The sequence below is a fragment of the Pleurodeles waltl genome, chromosome 4_2, assembly GCF_031143425.1.
Source record: "Pleurodeles waltl isolate 20211129_DDA chromosome 4_2, aPleWal1.hap1.20221129, whole genome shotgun sequence".
Classification (NCBI taxonomy): Eukaryota; Metazoa; Chordata; class Amphibia; order Caudata; family Salamandridae; genus Pleurodeles; species Pleurodeles waltl.
In genome coordinates, this window is record NC_090443.1 from 203,159,428 (window position 1) to 203,178,517 (window position 19,090).

Below are 19,090 nucleotides of genomic sequence, written 5' to 3' on the forward strand. Positions count from 1 at the left end.
AAATTTTTCTAAAAAATTTAACAGTCACATCAGTTGCTGTCTGGAACGTTTCAAGGGGATCCATCAAGCGGGAGCCAAGAAAAAGGGGGGGTCAAAAAAAGGAGCATTTCCCATGTTAATTCCCATTGGTATTTTGAACAGCGATAGCCCCCGAACTACTGGATGGAATTACACCAAATTTGGCAGAAAGGTAGCTCTTGGTCGCGAAAGAGCTCTTTTTGTTATTTGATGCAAATCCATTCAGTGTTTTTTGAGATACTAAAGAAAATCCAAATTTGTAGATATAGGGATGCATAGACTCTGCAAACCCTCCCGATCTCGTGCTGAAATCTGATTGGCTGCCAGCACTTCAACAAGAAAGTGTTGGTATCAATGTTGGGACTCAGCTTCAGCTAAGCCCCTGAAAAAAAGTTTAAAAAAAGAAAAGAGGCCAGGGTAAGGACACCCTGACCCATTAGCTCTGTTGCTTGGGTCCCAGAGGGACCCCTCAGGGCTTAAAAAGCATTTTTTGAAAACAATTTCAACACACATCCGCAGAATCACTGACATTTAAAAAAACAAAAAAAAAGCATGGCTCTGGCGCTTGCATTATAAACAGCCCCTGGTGCCCCAGATAATTTGGACAATTACATTTTGCATGAGGGGCTGCCCACTCCCAGGCAGCCCAAGGGACCTCCACCCCTACTGGGCATTAAACTAATTTAAGGTGGGGGGCCCTCAACCCCACCATAGTCCTAGGGACTACCACCTACCTAGGGCTTTAATCTAATACGATACAGGGGAGCAATGTGGCCCCTCACAGCCCAAGGGATTGCCACCTTCCTGGGGCTTTACACTAATACGATGAGGGGGCCGTGTGGCCCTCCTTTAGCCTCAGGGAGCGCCACCTCCCTGAGCCTGGGTCTTTCAACAAATATGATATAGAGGATGAGTGCCCGACCCACAGCCCCAGAGACTACCACCTCGCCAGGGCCTTAACCTGATATGATGCGGGCCTGAGTGGCTTCCCACAGCCCTGAGGACCAACACTGCCTCCCCAGGGCAATGCTTGTTGGAGGGGACCACGTAGCCTCCCTTGTGGAGCCAATAATGGCCCTGGGGACTGCCACCCCGCAATTCCGGCTCCTGCTATGTCCGGGGTGCCTACCCCTGGACATAGCTGTTTGCTTTTGCTTGGTGTGAGCTTTAATAGCTCCCATCAAGCAAAAGCAAACAAAGACCCTCATTATGACATTGGTAATCCCATCATGGGGCTGTCAATGCTGCAGGGAGGACACCACCACCATGCGTGCAGCGTCCCCCCATCGTATTACAATGTTCCCACCAGGCTGTCTGCTGGGAACATTATATTACGACGCTCCTTGGAAAGCACACTGTCTGCAAAGCTGACAGTGCACAGCCCAAGGGTGCTCGGCAGGCCCCCATGTAGCCCCAGCAGTGGCTTTCTGCCAGCCTTTCCATTTCCGTGACTGCTATGGAAAGACTGGTGGAAAGCTGAGTTGTAACCAGCATAGTGGTGCTGAGTTCAGCGCTGCTGTGGCTGATCACAACTCAATCCACCGTCAGCCTGTCTGGAACAATGTTCCTGGCAGGGATAGCGGTCTCCTGCCGGTCCACCTGGCAGGGTTGTAACTTATCAGTCAGACTGCCTGGAGTGTGGCAGTCCGACCATCACCGCGAGTCTGGCAGTCCTTTGGACCGCCAGATTCGTAATGAGGCCCAAAGTCCGCGTTCTGACAGTGGGAGCTGTTAAACAGCTCAAGCTGGCAGAAAGCGAAGTTTTCATCTGCTTCCCTGCCTGCAAATATGCCTGCAGGATAACAGATGATAACATTGCTCCTACAAGCAAGGAGCTGCTACTTAAAGCAGCTCCTTGCTTGTGGTAGCAATGCTGGCTCCCACAGTATGTGGGGAGCTGTCTAGGACCGCCAGGGCCTTGAGGCTCCCCGCTGCACTGTCACTCTCTTTCTCCTTCTCTTCCATCCCATAATTGGATGGAAGCGAGAGAGAGAGAATGTCATTGGAATGGTCTGTTCATGCAATGACCCAAAGGTTAGAAGGACGTTATAGTTAGGCTCACATTTTAAACGCTCCAAACCATTAAAAATCACCAGTTATAGTTAAGTTAGCTCAAATAACTATAACTCGTATCCTGAGGAACTACAACTCATGCCCTTGCCATTCACTGCTAAATACCCTACATAATACATCACTAATGACATCTTTGATAACATAATTGATAATATCAGTGTAACATTTTCAGTAAAATTATTTAACTGAAAACTGTGCATGGGGGATGCAGGGTTATAGTTATCTTAGAGCACGAGTTATAGTTACTTGAGATAACTATAACTATAACAGGTGAATTTCTACGGTTTGGTAAGTTTAAAATATGAGCCTAACTATAACATCCCTGTGACCGTTTTGTTTTTTAGTGAAAAAAATAATATATATAGATATAAATATATATATATATATACCAACAAAAACGGCTTTCCTTCAAAGCCATAAAGGAGCACTCTCCAGGTTGCAGCTAAGTTCATTTCCCCAGCATATCTATATCTATAAGCTCCAACAGATCCAAAGAGGCGTGCTCTTCTCATGTCGGTGCCCGCATGGGAAGGACCTATTCCCATCAATAATCTTCACACCAGTTTGACAATTAAGTCAAAAATGCGGCACTCACAGGATTACAGCAGATTGCTTTTATTACATAACAGGACCCCAGGACCCCAAACAAACTAACACCAACGCGTTTCGACCTTCCCGGTCTTGGTCACGGTAATTACCCAATCCATTACAAGCACTATTTATACTAATCCTCTAAGCCATGCCCTTAAGTAGCATTCTGGGATATGTAGTCAAAACAATATGTACTATTCCTAAAGCCAAACACGAAGCCTTTTACACCCTAATGTGTGTTCCACATACAGGTAAAACTAAAAAATAAATGAAATAACCAACTTAGTGCATATATACAATATTGTTAAAACAATGTACAGCGACCATAACAACAGCTACTTTCTTCATCATTTCAATTGTTAATGTGTGCCATTTTTCTCTTTGCTTGCATTCCCACGTCAACAATGTCCAATAGTTATTAACAGTTTTCTCATTCCAAACAATTTTTCTTCCCCATTACTATATGGGGATCCAATTCCCAATTACCTTTTCACTTATTTCAATTGATGTACTCCATTACATTTTTTACATTGACAGTGGGAATTAATCCATATTATACATTCAAGCTTATAGATGACAATACAGTTCCTCATCGTAGTTAATCCCAAATGGCATTTTAGTCTCTAACCTAATAATGAAACTTTCATCTCTGGAGAAACCACACCAAGGCCCAGAATACAGGATCTGACGGTCCACTCTACAGCTCATGCCACTCCCAATACTTCAGGACAGATCAGCTGAGCAGATGTAGCACAAGCACTTCAGCCACTTCCGCAGTCCCCCACAGTCAACCCCACTTTTGAGGTAATGCATGATACCTCATACCAGCTTCCAGACATTGAGTGTTCACAAGTTACCTCACCGCACTCTGAACCGCACATAGCACGACGCGGCATGGACAAACTGGCATTAACCAGCATGCTGGGAACACAGCACATTAATCAACACTGACCTTCAGCAGCTCCTCCTCTCTCTCAAATTGTGCAACATCATTCCAGACTTTGAAAAACAGATTAGGTTACGAGATCCACTTATCTGTAACATGTATGTAATCGATTTTTGCTTTTGTTCCCTTTTTTTAGCATGTTAATCCCGCTAAAGTTCCCTGCCTGCAGTTTACCATGTTGTTTGCCAATGCCAAGATCAGTATTATTGGTTTTATTTACTTTTTGTCTGGTGTGCACTATTTTGTGATCCTAATAGAAGTCTTTTTTTTTACCTGAACCGCTCAGTTACTGATAATCTTGCATTGGTCTGTCGCAAGTAAAGCAGGTGGAAGAACACATTTGACAATGCTTGAGACCCATATTCACATTTTTCTTCATCTGATGGACCTTTTGAGGAGGTCTGAGGTGTAAAGAGAGTTAAAATCAACACTTTAAATGACTTAACAGTGTTGCCTATTTGGTCACACATTAAATCTCAGAGTTAGAGATTAAAATTCAAATGTTTATTACAAATTTAAGGACAAACATAAGTAAATGAGTCTCAGAAACATGCTATGTAAGTACAGAATCACCAAAGGTGAAGTAAAGCAATTGATCAAATTAAATCATACAAACATAAAGCATAAAAAAATCTCAGTTGCACCAATACAGAAAAAGAGAAATACAATTTGGTGGTCAATATTCAAGTTGTAGTCCTCTTGCCTAATCATTTGAAAACAAATTTAATCAAAATATCGTAGCTAAGCTAAAGGGAAAATCATTATCTTTCGACACTATAGGAAATAATGAAAATAATTAGAAAGCATCATCATAAAAGAAACCTCAGAAGCAGTTCTGATAGAGAGGTGTGCGTAATATAAAGCCACTCAACCAGATTAGTAACAGAGAGGTCTATAACTCTCTGAGTCTCAGGGGAATCTGCACTAGCCAAAAGGTCAAGAGGTCTGCTTTCATCTTGCTTAATGAATACTAATTTAGACAATGCAGAACCTCTGAGAATCCACTTTATCAGCATCAGTAGTTTTCCATCTTCCATGCACAATTGAAATTGGCAACTCCCTTCAAGTTCTTATCCCACGAGTCGATCATCAGGATGACTTTGCGAGCCTCTAGGTGCATGGCACACAAACAAGAGGCTTCCTTCTCAGTTTGTTAGCGCACCCTTTGTCCTTGCCAAAACATCCTCCTGTATCCGACTATCTCAAATACACAATATTCATATCATTAATTATAGACTCAGTTGGTTGCCCGTGCAAATAAAGAACGTTTCAATGCAAGCAAGCTCTACGTTGAAAGTTAGACACACAGAACAACATTGCAGGCCATTTGTCAAGCTAACTTAGGGCTTCATTACTAGTTTGGTCGTCGGATGGCCAGACTGCCAGACCGACATGTTGGCAGTCCTAAAAAGACCACTGTGCTAGGCAAACAGGCAGAACCACTACCTGCCTAGCAAAAAAGGCAGATCGCCAGCGGCGTCGTTGCTTGTGACTAGGCAGTATGACTGCCAGTGCCGTCAGTGCCGTGGCTAACCAGTGAGCTTATTACAAACACATAGTCAGTGTGGCATTCTCCTTGCGATGGTCAACCAATGGCGGTCGACTGCCACTGTATGCCTCCAGAAAAGTAACACACAAGTGCACATTGGATTAATTTAAAAACAACACAGCTGGCACACATTGGTCCTGTTGACTGTTCTTCTTCAGGCTGAGAGGAAACGCAGTGAATGGAATGCAAAGAATATAGCACTCTTAGGTGGTCATTATGAACATGGCGGTCTGGACCACCACACCAGCGGTGGCAGTCATTACCGCCAACGGTATGGCGGTCCAGACCACCATATTCTGAACACAGTAGTGAACTGACTGCAAAGCAGCCAGTTCACTGCCACCCACCGCCAGGCCAGATTATACCGCCGGGCCGACTGTGGGCACATTCAACCCGGCGGTGGAGGCCGGACAGATGGTGGGATTATGAACCCATTTCCACCAGGGATTCCCTGGCGAGTTACCCCGCCAGGTAATCCCTGGCAGAAAGCATACGGGTGATAGGAATAATCATTCCTCTCACCTGTATGTGACACACCAGGCCCCTCCCCCCTTTCCACTACACCTACCCACCCCCCAAGCCTCTCGGACAGCACTTACCTCTTTCGCCGTGCTGCTCCAGGAGGGAACGGGCTCCCTGGATGCTGCTCCACCGGCATTTTCGCCTCTCCATACACCGCCACGCCTATAAATGCTTCATTATAGGGGTGGCATTGTATAGTCTGACGTGGCGGTGAGGGTGGAGCAGCATCTACCCCCACCACCGACCGTCAGCATGGCGGCCCTCACCGCCATCAATGGTGGTGAGGCTCAATGCGTCATTATATGTCGGGATGCCGGCCTCCAACACTTTCTTCGTGGACCGCTGGCATGATTGGCGGCGGGGCATCCCGCTAAGTTCATAATAGGGGCCTCAGTCTGAGTAATTCATTTATTAAGGCACTCCCCAAGTTTCATACACAAAATAACATGAGCTTTTATTTCAAATGCAGAAACACAAGTGCAATTCTAATAATAATCACAGCAGTAGAATAATAATGATCATAATAAACAAAGAAAATGCAATACTTCAACAATGGATATTATTATATATATATATATATATATATATGTATATATATATATATATATAGAGAGAGAGAGAGCGAGAGAAAGCAAAAGAGAGAGAGCGAGAGAATACGTATTTATGCATGCACAACACAAAGTGCTGGCCAAACACACTAGAGACTGGCCAGATCCCAAGATGCACTTTCAAGATCGATCTGTACCCTGCTTAACCATAAACATGCTCAGCCTGGTACATCCTTATCTCCCTTATCCTCCATGTTATGTTCCCGTCCTTGGAGAGAAAAAGTGAAAACACGTTTGTTAGAAATGAGGTCTCTAGTTGGCAGAGGTATACACTCTTGTCCAAGTAGGGACCACAATCCTAGTCAGGTTAAGTCACACACAATCCAAATTATCCTGTGCCCACCCTCTGGTGGCTTGGCACTGAGCAGTCAGGCTTAACTTAGAAGCAATGTGTAAAGTATTTGTGCAATAAATCATACAACAACACAGTGAGAACACCACAAAAATACAGCACACAGGTTTAGAAAAACATAAGGTATTTATCTGAGTAAATTAAGGTCAAAACAATCAAGATTTAATAAGAACAAGTTGAAATATCACCTTTGCAATGATAAGAAGAGTCTTAAGTCTTCAGAACTCAACAAATGTCTCTTGTGTGCTCAAATTACCTTGTATGTATCAAAATGACATGCACGAAGACCGCAGAGGAGGAAACACATGGAAAAAGAAAGGTGTACGTCGGATTTCCTGACTGGCACAAGCAATGAGTCTATTTTCCCATATTGCAAGGGCTTTGCGTTGATTTCTGGCATGCAGTCTTAGATCCTCACTATGATGTGGGGTCTTTTGACACCCAGGGATGATGCGTGGAAATCCTGGGCATGTGGGACGAAGTCACAGGTTCTGCATCCATCCGGTATGGCGATGAGTCAGAGTTTCTTTTGCACGGCAGGCACTGCATCAATTCCTCATGCAGGAAGTAGGGCTGCATCATTCTGGCTCGGCGATGCGTTGGTCTAGTATGGCTGTGTGTCGAAGTTCCGGTCGCAATGCTGGCGCTGCGTCGATCTGCATCGGGGAGCCGGACTGCATTGTTCGGTTCAACAATGCAGTGATTCTTTCACTGCTGGGCAGGCTGTGTATCGATTTTCACCGCACAAGGAGTTTCCTTGTAGAATAGCTGTCTTTTTGGCCCTGAGACTTCAGTAACAGGAGGCAAGCTCAATCCAAGCCCTTGGAGAGCACTTCTCAGCAGAGCAGAGGCCAGCAAGGCAGCAGGGTAACAGCAAGGCAGCAGTCCTTCACAGCAAAGCAGTCCAGGTGAGTCCGTTGGGCGGCCAGGAAGCTCCTCTTGGCAGGTTGCAGGATCTGGTTCAGAGTGTCTGTCCCAGGAAGTGTCTGAGTTGGTGGGATCAAGGACCTAAGTTATATACCCAAAAGTGCCTTTGTAGTGGGGGAGACTTCAAAGAGTGGTTTTGAAGTGCACAAAGTCCCCTTTCAGTACAGGTCTGTCTGTCAGGGTCCCAGTAAGGGGTTTGGAAGTCCATTGTATAAGGGCAGGACCCTAGCCGTTGAAATGTAAGTATTAGGCCCCTCCACCCTTCCAGCCCAGGAAGACCCATTCAGTATGCAGATGAGTGCAGGTGTGACTGAGTATCCTGTGATTGTGGTTGTCTGGTTGAAATGCACGAGGGAGCTGTCAACCAGCCCAGCCCAGACGTGGATTGGAGACAGGCTGTATAGCACAAATGGAATTTAAGTGCAGAGAAATGCTCACTTTCTAATAGTTGCATTTCTAACATAGTAACATAAAATCCAACCTCACCAATTAGCAGGATTTTGTGTTACCATTCTGGCCATACTAAATATGACCTATTTACCCCTTTCTGATTAGAATCTATCACTCACACAGTATATGAGGGTATCCCTAATGTTGGCCTGTGGAAGGAGCAGGCCTCACAGCAGTGGAAAATGAATTTAGGAGCTTTCCACTATCAGGACATATAAAACACACAGGTATATGTCCTGCCTTTTACCTACAGAGCACCCTGCCCTATGGGTTACCTAGGCCCTACCTTAGAGGTGACTTATATGTAGAAAAAGAGGAGTTTAAGGCTTGGCAAGTACTTTTAAATGCCAAGTCGAAGTGGCAGTGAAACAGGCCTTGCAATATCATGCCAGAGACATGTCGCGCCGCGGCCGCAAGCACGGGCCGCTGCGGCGCAACTCTCAGAGACCACGGCGGCCCAAGGGCGGGCCGCGGGGGAAGGTTCGGCTCGATTCGAGGGTTGCGGCACTCACCGCGGCCCTTTTCTCCGGCCGCGGATTCCTGGGCAAACGCAGCAGGACTGGAGACCCCGAATCGGGTCACGGTCCTTGCCGTGCTCAGCACGTAAAGTATAAAGAAGCGCATTGGGATTCCTGATACCCCTCCTTTCCACCACTTACCGGTCACACAGTCAAAAGCCGGATGCCTGCACATGATTAGCTTTTATGCATGCTTTTTCCCTTCCCAGCATGCTGTTCACTTCCTCTCTTCCCTGCATGCATTGTTTCTCTTTTTCAGGCGCATGTTTTCTATTTTTAGTTATGACCTTTTCCCCAATCCAAGATGATGGTATTACTACTTCCTGTTATCCACTTCCTGTCTAGGGGTATATAAGGGGAATCTATCTTCTTTCTCATTGCGTTGCACCACTCCTGCGGTGGTAGTCACGCTCCAGCTGGTTTCCTCTTGTGGTGCCAGTTGTTCTTGATCTTTCTTCCATCTCCAGAATTTCTGAATTCCAGAATCTTAAGTCCTAACGTCCTTGTGTCCTCCTTCTGTTTCAGGGAGTTCCTGTTGGAGGTTTTTTACCCTTTTGGGGTTTTTCCTCTGGGACTCCTTCTGGAGGGCACGGACTGTGGTGGCTTACTATTGTCAAACAGCACGTGGCTACCTGAAGGGGTCGCCCCTACCTCGGCCAGAGCAGGACTTGCAGGAACCGGGGCCGCTCACCACCTCTCTCCAACCTCGACGGCAAGCCCAGGGTGAATCGTGACAGATTGCAACGCCCAAAACTCCAGTGGCAGTCCGGAACCATGGAGAGTCCAGTGATGAGTGCAGAACCAACAAGCCAAACCCTGCTCCTGACTATACAACAACAGGCTCAAGAACTTCAACAACTACGTACCGAAAACACTGTCTACCGACAAGCCTTCGCCTCTAGAACAACTGATGTTCCTACGGTCTCCGTCACTACACCTCGTTTCTCCGGGGATCCTAACAAATTAAGAGAATTCCTGGATGCCTTGACCGTCTATTTCGCATTTTGCCCCTCACAATTTATGCAAGACAAGACCAAGGTGGGATATTTGATTAGCGCCCTATCTGGCCCAGCCTTAGCATGGGCAACTCCTTTAGTGACAAGCAACGACCCTAGCTTGTCCAATTATTCCAGCTTTGTCACTGCCTTTAAGCAGATGTTTGAGCGCCCTGGACTCGAGTCTACAGCAGAAGAAGCTCTCTGTGATATTCAACAAGGAAATCAGGACGTATTAAAATACATCACTCGTTTCAGACAATTGGCAGCAGAGACTTCCTGGGTGGAAAGTATCTTGGTGACCCTGTTTCGCAGGGGTCTCAGAGAGGACATTAAGGACGAACTGGTGCACTCTGCCAGAATAGAGAATCTTAATGGGTTAATGGATCAGACCTTGACAATAGAATATCGGTTAAATGAGCGAAGAATGGAGAGAAAGAAGAGTCGCTTACCATCACACTCTGTGACGTCCCGCATCCTTCCTCATTGTTCCGAGGAGGTTCGTCCTGAAACTAAGGGTGCTACCGATGAAGAGCCTATGCAAATCGATACAACTCGAGGGCCATTATCATCTAGTGAACGAGAAAACAGACGAAGGAAAGGACTTTGGGGGTCATTCCTACATTGGCGGGCGGCCGTCAAAAGACCTCGGCGGCCATTCTGGCTTTCCCGCTGGGCCGGCGGGCGACCACCAGAAGGCCGCCCGCCGGCCCATCGGGAAACCCCCTTCTACGAGGATGCCGGCTCCGAATGGAGCCGGCGGAGTCGAAGGGGTGCGACGGGTGCAGTGGCACCCATTGCGATTTTCAGTGTCTGCAAGACACTGAAAATCTTTATGGGGCCCTGTTATGGGGCAGGGGCCCCCTGTTAGGGGGCCCCTGCACTGCCATGCCAGTGGCATGGGCAGTGCAGGGGCCCCCAGGGGCCCCACGACACCCGTTACCGCCGCGGTCAGAATTGCCCCGGAAGCACCGCCAGCCTGTTGGCGGTGCTTCCTCCGTCCCCGGCCCCGTCCCCGGCCCTGGCCAGGGTCGAAATGACCCCCTTTGTCTGTATTGTGGTGCGACTGGTCATCTAATTCGCACATGTCCTGTCCGTCCAGCCAAGCCTTTGGGAAACGCCAATTCCCGTCCTCAGTGAGAAGGGTGAGGACGGGATATTGCGAAATACCTTCCATTTGTTCCTCAAGGGAGGAAGAAACTGCTCTTTTCCTTTTACCCGTTATCCTCCACTTAACTGATGGCCGGGAAGTAAGAGCTCTGGCCTTGTTGGACTGTGGAGCCAATGGTATCTACCTAGATGAAGCATGGGCCAGGGAAAGACAGATTTTGCAAATACCTAAGGAAGTACCAGAACAGGTCCACACGGTGGATGGATCACTCTTGGCCTCAGGACCAGTACAGTATACCACCCCTACCTTATGTCTCCAATTCGGGAAACATCAAGAAAACATTTCTTTTGATTTAATTTCTTCACCACATCACGTTATGATCCTGGGAATTCCATGGCTAACTCGGCATAACCCTTACATTAACTGGGAAACAAGACCATTTCTTTATCCTCTAACTTCTGCCAACACCACTGCTACTTAGCAGGAGACTATTGGTCCCCAAAGAGTCTCTTAACAGCACCCCCTAAGGTGGGATGTTCTATTAACGTCCTACAGGGAGTACCCAGACATTATCAAGAATATGCCAATGTATTCCAGAAACCAGAAAGACCTGAACTGCCACCCCATAGAGAATACGATTGCGCCATTCCTTTGGAGACAGATGCTGTGGTTCCTTTTGGGCGAATGTACTCTCTAACAGAACCTGAGAAGCAGATCCTTAAGGAATACCTAGAGGAGAACATACAGAGTGGATTCATTGCTCCCTCCTCTTCACCTGCAGGGGCTCCTCTCTTCTTTGTGCCTAAGAAGACAAAAGACTTGCGTCCCTGTATTGATTTTAGAGGATTAAACAAGATCACTACGAAGGATCGGTACCCGCTACCTCTTATTAAGGACATCTTAGAAACTGTCAGAGGGGCAAAGAGATTCACCAAGTTGGATCTTAGAGGAGCATACCATCTTTTAAGGATAAAGGAAGGGGATCAGTGGAAGACCGCCTTCAGAACACCTTTCGGTCACTATGAATACCGAGTAATGCCATTTGGGCTCACCAATGCCCCTCCATTTTTCAAAGATTCATGGACTCTATTTTTTCTGATCTACAGAAAACAGTGGTTGTTTATCTAGATGACATTTTAATATTTTCTGTCCACCCAGAACAACACACTAAACATGTTCTCCAAGTCCTAGAGAGACTCAGACAGCACCATTTATTCTGCAAACCAGAAAAATGCGAGTTTGATCGAACAGAGGTAAAATACTTGGGATATTGCATTAACCAAACTGGGGTTGCCATGGATTCAGATAAAGTTCAAGGTATACTGGATTGGCCGTCCCCCTCTTCCATCAAAGAAACTCAGTGTTTTTTGGGATTGGCCAATTTCTATTGACAATTTATAGCGGACTTTGCCCAGAAAACCAGTTACATTACTCAAACCCTTAAAAAAGACATGCTAAGGAAGGGTTTTTGTTGGACACAAGACGCAGAGTTGGCTTTTCAAGAATTAAAGAAAGCCTTCATCCAAGCTCCTGATGCCTGCACATGATTAGCTTTTATGCATGCTTTTTCCCTTCCCAGCATGCTGTTCACTTCCTCTCTTCCCTGCATGCATTGTTTCTCTTTTTCAGGCGCATGTTTTCTATTTTTAGTTATGACCTTTTCCCCAATCCAAGATGGTGGTATTACTACTTCCTGTTTTCCACTTCCTGTCTAGGGGTATATAAGGGGAATCTATCTTCTTTCTCATTGCGTTGCACCACTCCTGTGGTGGTAGTCACGCTCCGGCTGCTTTCCTCTTGTGGCGCCAGTTGTTCTTGATCTGTCTTCTGTCTCCAGAATTCCTGAATTCCAGAATCTTAAGTCCTAACGTCCTTGTGTCCTCCTTCTGTTTCAGGGAGTTCCTGTCGGAGGTTTTTTACCCTTTTGGGGTTTTTCCTCTGGGACTCCTTCTGGAGGGCACGGACTGTAGTGGCTTACTGTTGTCAAACAGCACCGTAGCTACCGGAAGGGGTCGCCCCTACCTCGGCCAGAGTAGGACTTGCAGGAACTGGGGCCGCTCACCACCTCTCTCCAACCTCGACGGTAAGCCCAGGGTGAATCGTGACAAGACATGGTTAAGGGGCTACTTATGTGGATGGCACAACCAGTGCCGCAGGCCCACTAGTAGCATTCAATCTAAAGGCCCTGGGCACATTTAGTGCACTTTACTAGGGACTTACAATTAGATCAAATATGTTAACTGGGTATGAACCAATGTTACCATGTTTTAAGGGGGAGAGCATATTCGCTTTAGCACTGCTTGGCAATGGTAAAGTGCCAGAGTCCTAAAACCAGCTAAAATAGTGTCAGAGAAGTGGAAGGAGGCAATCAAAAAGTTGTGGGGTGACCACCCTAAGGCTGTCAGGTTTCACAACGTTCACAGGCTGTGCGCAGAAAAATACCTGTGCCACTAATGTGACGGCACTTAAAGCTAAGCTAAGCACAAAATGGAGCCAGTGGTCAAGATGGAGCCAGTGGCATTACACTCCAGCCTTTGACCAGTGACTCTCATTACATGCTGGTCTAAGATTAACTCTTTTTGGTTTCAATGTAAGCAGGTTAGGTATGCATTGTACAGAACAACATAGCATTATTATAATAGAAATCACTATGAGTATCCCGCCTAAAATAATGCGTAATTGCCCGAAATTAGGCAGCCAACTAAGCAACCAGTCCAACCGCCCTTTATCTACATCTTGTTTTACCCCTTTCACCAATTCATGTAAAGTGACAATGGGGGAGTGGATGGATTTAGAGTGGTTTGACAATTTGAAGCAGCACAGACCTTCAAATTCTGAGCAACCATGATCGTGCTATAACAGTAAATAATCAATAGCTGCTCTTGTTTGCCATGTTGCTTTTCTAGTACCTTGTATATCTGGCAAGAAATCAGCTAAAGCGATGGAAGTATGATTGATATTCCTAGCCATTAAACATGTTAAGTTATTTATAACTCGAGTATCATAAACAGTTAATCCTGGAACTCCTACAATAGAAAGACTTACGCTTGTACGTTCTGATTTAGATAACAATTGAATTTCAGAATCACATTCCTCGCTTAATGGAACTGTTGCATTTGAATAGCGAGGATGTACAGAATGAAATGGAATCATCATGAGTCCTAATCGTGTGAAGGTACATGGTCCACTAGGTATATTCACCGGAATGCATGTAAAGGTGGCATTTCCACAAGAGATAAACCATCCTACTGCTAGTTTGACATGCTTGATGTGACTAGCAGCAGTTACAATGTGGAGACAGGACATGTCAATCTTTATCCTTTTGCAATGTTTATCGGTTCGGAAGTGACATAGAGTTTGTTGTTCCCATGCATCTCTTGAGGAAACCCCGTTGTTGCCTCTAGGCGCAGTTGAGCGCATTTTCCGATATTGTGAGAGTTACACGACATTTGATAACAGACATCGCCGGTAGTGATATTGTAAGTAATCACCAGGGTTAAATTATCACATTTTTCATCAGTTGTTTCTTGGCACAACCTACAGTACTCATAGGGACTAAAATGGGATAATATGTCACTTTCCTGGACATCTCCATCTTTGTTGGTGACATTGGATATCTCCAGTAAAACTTTTGCAGGCATATGGATTCCCACCAGACAGATGGATATGACATCTATCGTACTTTGCATAGCTCCCATGCAAAATTCTGACCTGTTGAATATGACTCGTTCCAGATGTGTCCATACAGTTTTGGTCAAGTGCAATAAAGATATTGAGTGGCTTGGTTGCTCAATTATTTCAGAGCTGGGGGCTTTTGGCCCACCTGACTCCACACGCACATGCCCAAAATGAGACCATGTAGCACAGCACACAGACACCTCGTAGTCCGATCTGTTAAAGAGACAATTATGATCATTCTTGCAAATAACATTTGTCATCTGGTATGTATTCCCACTTTTTGTTTCCCGGTTTCATGACTAGGAGTATGCTGTCCTGGCCTTTCACTATGATTTCTGTTGCTTCAGGAGGACTATTTGGGGATTCTACCTACACCTTAGCACCAGGAGTGAACCAAAACCTCCCTCCCCACATACTGTAAGAAGGGCTGGGGCAGTTCCCTTTTTCATGATTCCTCCATACACTGGGATAATCACAATCTGTGCAATTTGGTCCCAGATTGTATTATCAAGTCAGTGTTTCCCCTATTCAGGAGAATTATTTACATTTCTCCTTGGTAATCTGCATCAATCACTCCCCCCAAGAACTGAATACCTCTGAGTGCCAACCCAGCTCTGGGAGCAATCAATCTGAAACGCTGCAGGGGAATCTATACAGTATTCCATCACCTGTATTACAGAGTGCCATGTCTCTTGCTTTCAATATGTACGCTTTTTAAAGCATGTAGATCAAGACCTGTAGATTCGGGTGTGGCTTGTTAAGGAGCTAGGGCTCCTGGTCTTATTTCCCAATCCATAATAGTGATGGTCGCCACTTGGGGTTGTATCTGTAATGCTGGAGTTAACATTTTCATCAATGGAGCCTCTGCATTTGTCAGAGGCCTGTTGTTCAAAATTTGGAGGGCTTCATTTAAATGCTCTCTCCAGTTTTTCAAAGTTCCATCTGATAGTTTTCGTAATTTTTCAGCAAGCCGTTCATTCTCTCAATAAATCCTGCAACCTGATGATAGCAAAGAATGTGATAAATCCACTCAATATTGTGTTGTAAACAATAGTGTTGCACCAATTTCCCCTTGAAATGTGACCCATTGTCACTGTAGACTTGGAGTGGGACTCCGTAAAATAACATTAACAAGTACAGAGTCTTTATGGTGTTATGCTGGGTGGCACATTTGCAAGAATGGCAATCAGGTAACCAGTTTTTCGGACGGAAAATCACCACTCCGGTTTTCTGCCCACTGGCCCTAATATGAGTTTTTTGCTGGCCCAGTGGACTACTCACAACAACATTGGTGCGGCTCGGAAATTGAGCCAGTGGCGGGTGCAGCAGCACCCATTGCACTTTTCACTGCCCATAATTTGGGCAGTGTAAAGCACTACGGGGCTGTCCATAGGGCCTCTGCACTGCCCATGCCAAGTGCAGGGCAGTACAGGGGCCCCCATGGGGCCGACACCCCCTTTTCACCAGCTTTTGCATGGCAGTGTGACCGCCATGCAAAGGCTGGCGGAAACGCGGCTCGTAATACAGAGAGCAGCGCTGCTTGTAGCGCTGCCCTGGCAGATTGAGACCGCTGGCACCGCCAGGCTGTCAGCTGGTGGCAACCTTGCAGTGCTGGCAGTCGGACAGTGGTGGCTCCGTCATAATATGGTGGTTGGACCGCCTCTGTCGGCAGCAGCTGGAGCGCCACAGTGAGTCTGGAGGTCCATGTACCGCCAGACTTGTAATGAGGTCCTAAGTGTCCACAACAGTGCAAGCATATTGACACCCATGACTAAGCGGTAGTGGGCAAGTGAAATCAATTTACCATATCTGCCCCGGTAATTTCCCTCTCCCTAACCGACCTTTGACTGTTTGCGCAACAGATCTCTGTTGTGTGTGTTGACAAACAGGACATTGCATGATCACAGTTTTTATCAAGTCTAAGGGTATGTGCATCTCCCAGTTGGCCAAATTTTTGTCTTCAGGCGCGCGGCTCAGGGCAGGTTTTCCGAGGGACCAAGGCAAGATTTAATAATTCTTCTTTGGTTTAAGGCTTGCACGTTCCTATGATGCCTATTCTCTACTATGGGATGGGTGACTGATTGACCAATCGACGTTGACGAATAGTCCTCGCTCAGTAAGTGACTTCCCAGCACTTATTAGTGCTTATATAAATAGGAGAAGTAGCTGTTACGATCCTGATGAAGCTTCATGGGATCATTTTTTTTACCATAGAGACGCGAAACATGTTGACCAGATTGCGTCAGGACTAGGTACACTACCTTTTTCCTTTCTATGGAGTGCAGTGGGACATTATTACCCGCATTCACTCCCCCTGTTTCTTTTTTAATCTTGGCCTAAACCTTTCCCTGATTTATTAAATTATGATGCTTAAGTCTCAGAGCCAATTTTAACTCACTTGTCTCTCCTACATTCTTTCCAACAGTCAATATTCACTTCAGACCTAACTATATTTGCTATGCAATCTTTGGTAGAGTACCACCACCATTTTTGGGGTGGTCCGCCAGACATTGCAGCACCGGTCTGACGAGGTGATTGCCCAGTGATGAAGCTTGGCATCCTAGTGGATGTGTGAGGGCTCTCCTGTAACTACTGACTCTTCTCTACCCTGCATGTGTGTGCGTTGGAACAGTGTACTATTTCTATTTATGCGTTCAGGTCTTGGAAGACCGTACACTGGACCATAATTCTCCCAGTCCCACTCTTTTTTGACAAATTTTTGGTGCGCCAACTTAGTCATCCCAACCAAGTCAGAATCCTGTGTCGCCACTTCTGCCTCTGAGATTGTGGCTTTGTCGTCTGCAAGAGAATTGAACCATCATTCTAGTGAATCAGTAGGACAGTGGGCATCTACATGATACACAGTAATGGTACTTTGCTCTAGCATTTCCAAAATGTATTGCCACAACTCTTAGCCCCATACCTCTTTTAAATGTATTTGCCAGTTATGTGCATGCCATGTGGAAAGCCAGGTGGCTAATCCATTGGCAATAGACCAAGAATCAGTGTAAATGTGACAAGTCTCAAGTAATTCTTTTTTCATTGCCTGATACACAATGTACAATTCTGCATATTGACTACTCTTTCCTTCTCCTGTAGTAGTTAACAACCTCTTGGTGAATGGGTTATATGACACTGCCTTTCAATGTCTTTTAGCCCCGCATACTTGGCTGAACAATCATTAAAGCATACATGCTTCCTATCCTCAGGGGACAAGGATTCAAATGGCTCACCCCATCTCACTGGTGACTCTTTTTTCTGCGGGACCTCCTGCACCCTCTCATCATCCTGCACAAGGGCTTGTGGCACCTTTTCAGGTAGATCTGTGGTCCTGCTGGTCCCACCCGGGCCCTATCTTGTATGTATCATTTCCAACATATGATACTAGCTTCTTGTGCATGTCCTATGCGGAGAGTTTTAGGTGAGCTCATCACCCACTGCAGTATTGAAATTTCAGGTCTCAGAATCACATTATGACCTAGGGTCATTTGCTTAGCATCCACTAGAGCCAAGTCACAGGCAAGTAATTGTTTCTCAAAAGAAGTATATCGTTCTCCAGCATCTGGTAGCTTTTTAGTCCAGAAACCCAGGGGCACCCTCGTTCTTCCCTGTTTTTGCCACATGCTCCAATTGGCACACTTTCCCTGTACAGTTACATGCAACTCATTGTCTCCTTCCTGTACTGGCCATAAGTCTAAAGCCTGTTGAATCGCCTCCTTTGCCAAGTCAAACACACAGTGCTGCTGTTCACCCCATTCAAACTCATGTTTATTTTGTGTCACTTTGTACAAAGGGGCAAAACTCTGACTCAGGTGATGGATATGCTGTCTCCAAAAAACCAAACAATCCAATGATTCACTGTGGCCCTCATTACAACCCTGGAGGTCGGTGATAAAGTGGCGGTAATACCGCCAACAGGCTGGTGGTAAGTATGCCAAATTATGAACATGGCGGTGATATCTCTGATTGACAGCCAATGTACCACACCGACCGCTAGGGCGGAAATACAAGTTTCTACAGCGGTAGCCGTCTTCTGCTAGGCGGAAGACAAAGTTCCACCCACCATATTATGAGCCTGCAAACCGCCTCCTTTTCTGGGGCGGTACCAACACAATCAAAAGCCTGGCGGAAACACATCACAGAAGTGAAAGGACTCACCTTTGGAGACACAGGGAAGAACAACGCCTCCATGAAACCCGAACTGCAAGTCTGTCTGATGATCTTCTATGTTATGCTCCACCTGGAACACCAATGCCAGTGAAAATGACGACAGTGAGTACAGCCGTCTAGCACACAAGAGAAGGTGGAAGGAAATCGAGAGTGACACACACACCCGACACACACACGCCATACATACAACCAGATGCATTACAAAAATAATTTGACAATGAAAATCTGCAGAATAATGCAAAGGCAACAGGAATTTACAAAAATGATTGTAATCAGTCCAACAATAAAATCAACAATCCGATTTGGCTATGAAACAGATCTGTACACTTGTATAAAAAAGGGACACTGCCCAGTTCATAGTTCAGTGGGCCTACATGGACACAGAGCACAGTCCAATGCCTCACTCAAATCCTGAACCAATCCAGATAGAACACTCCAGGGGAATCAGTTGTCAAATAGGCAGGCACCCCAGGTGGGGGGGGGCACCTCAGAAGGATACAGGAACAAGCCCACTGGTTCTGGATGGGGCTACATGCCCATTGCTCTGTCCTGGGGAGTGCAAGGCCACAGACTCTGGAGTGG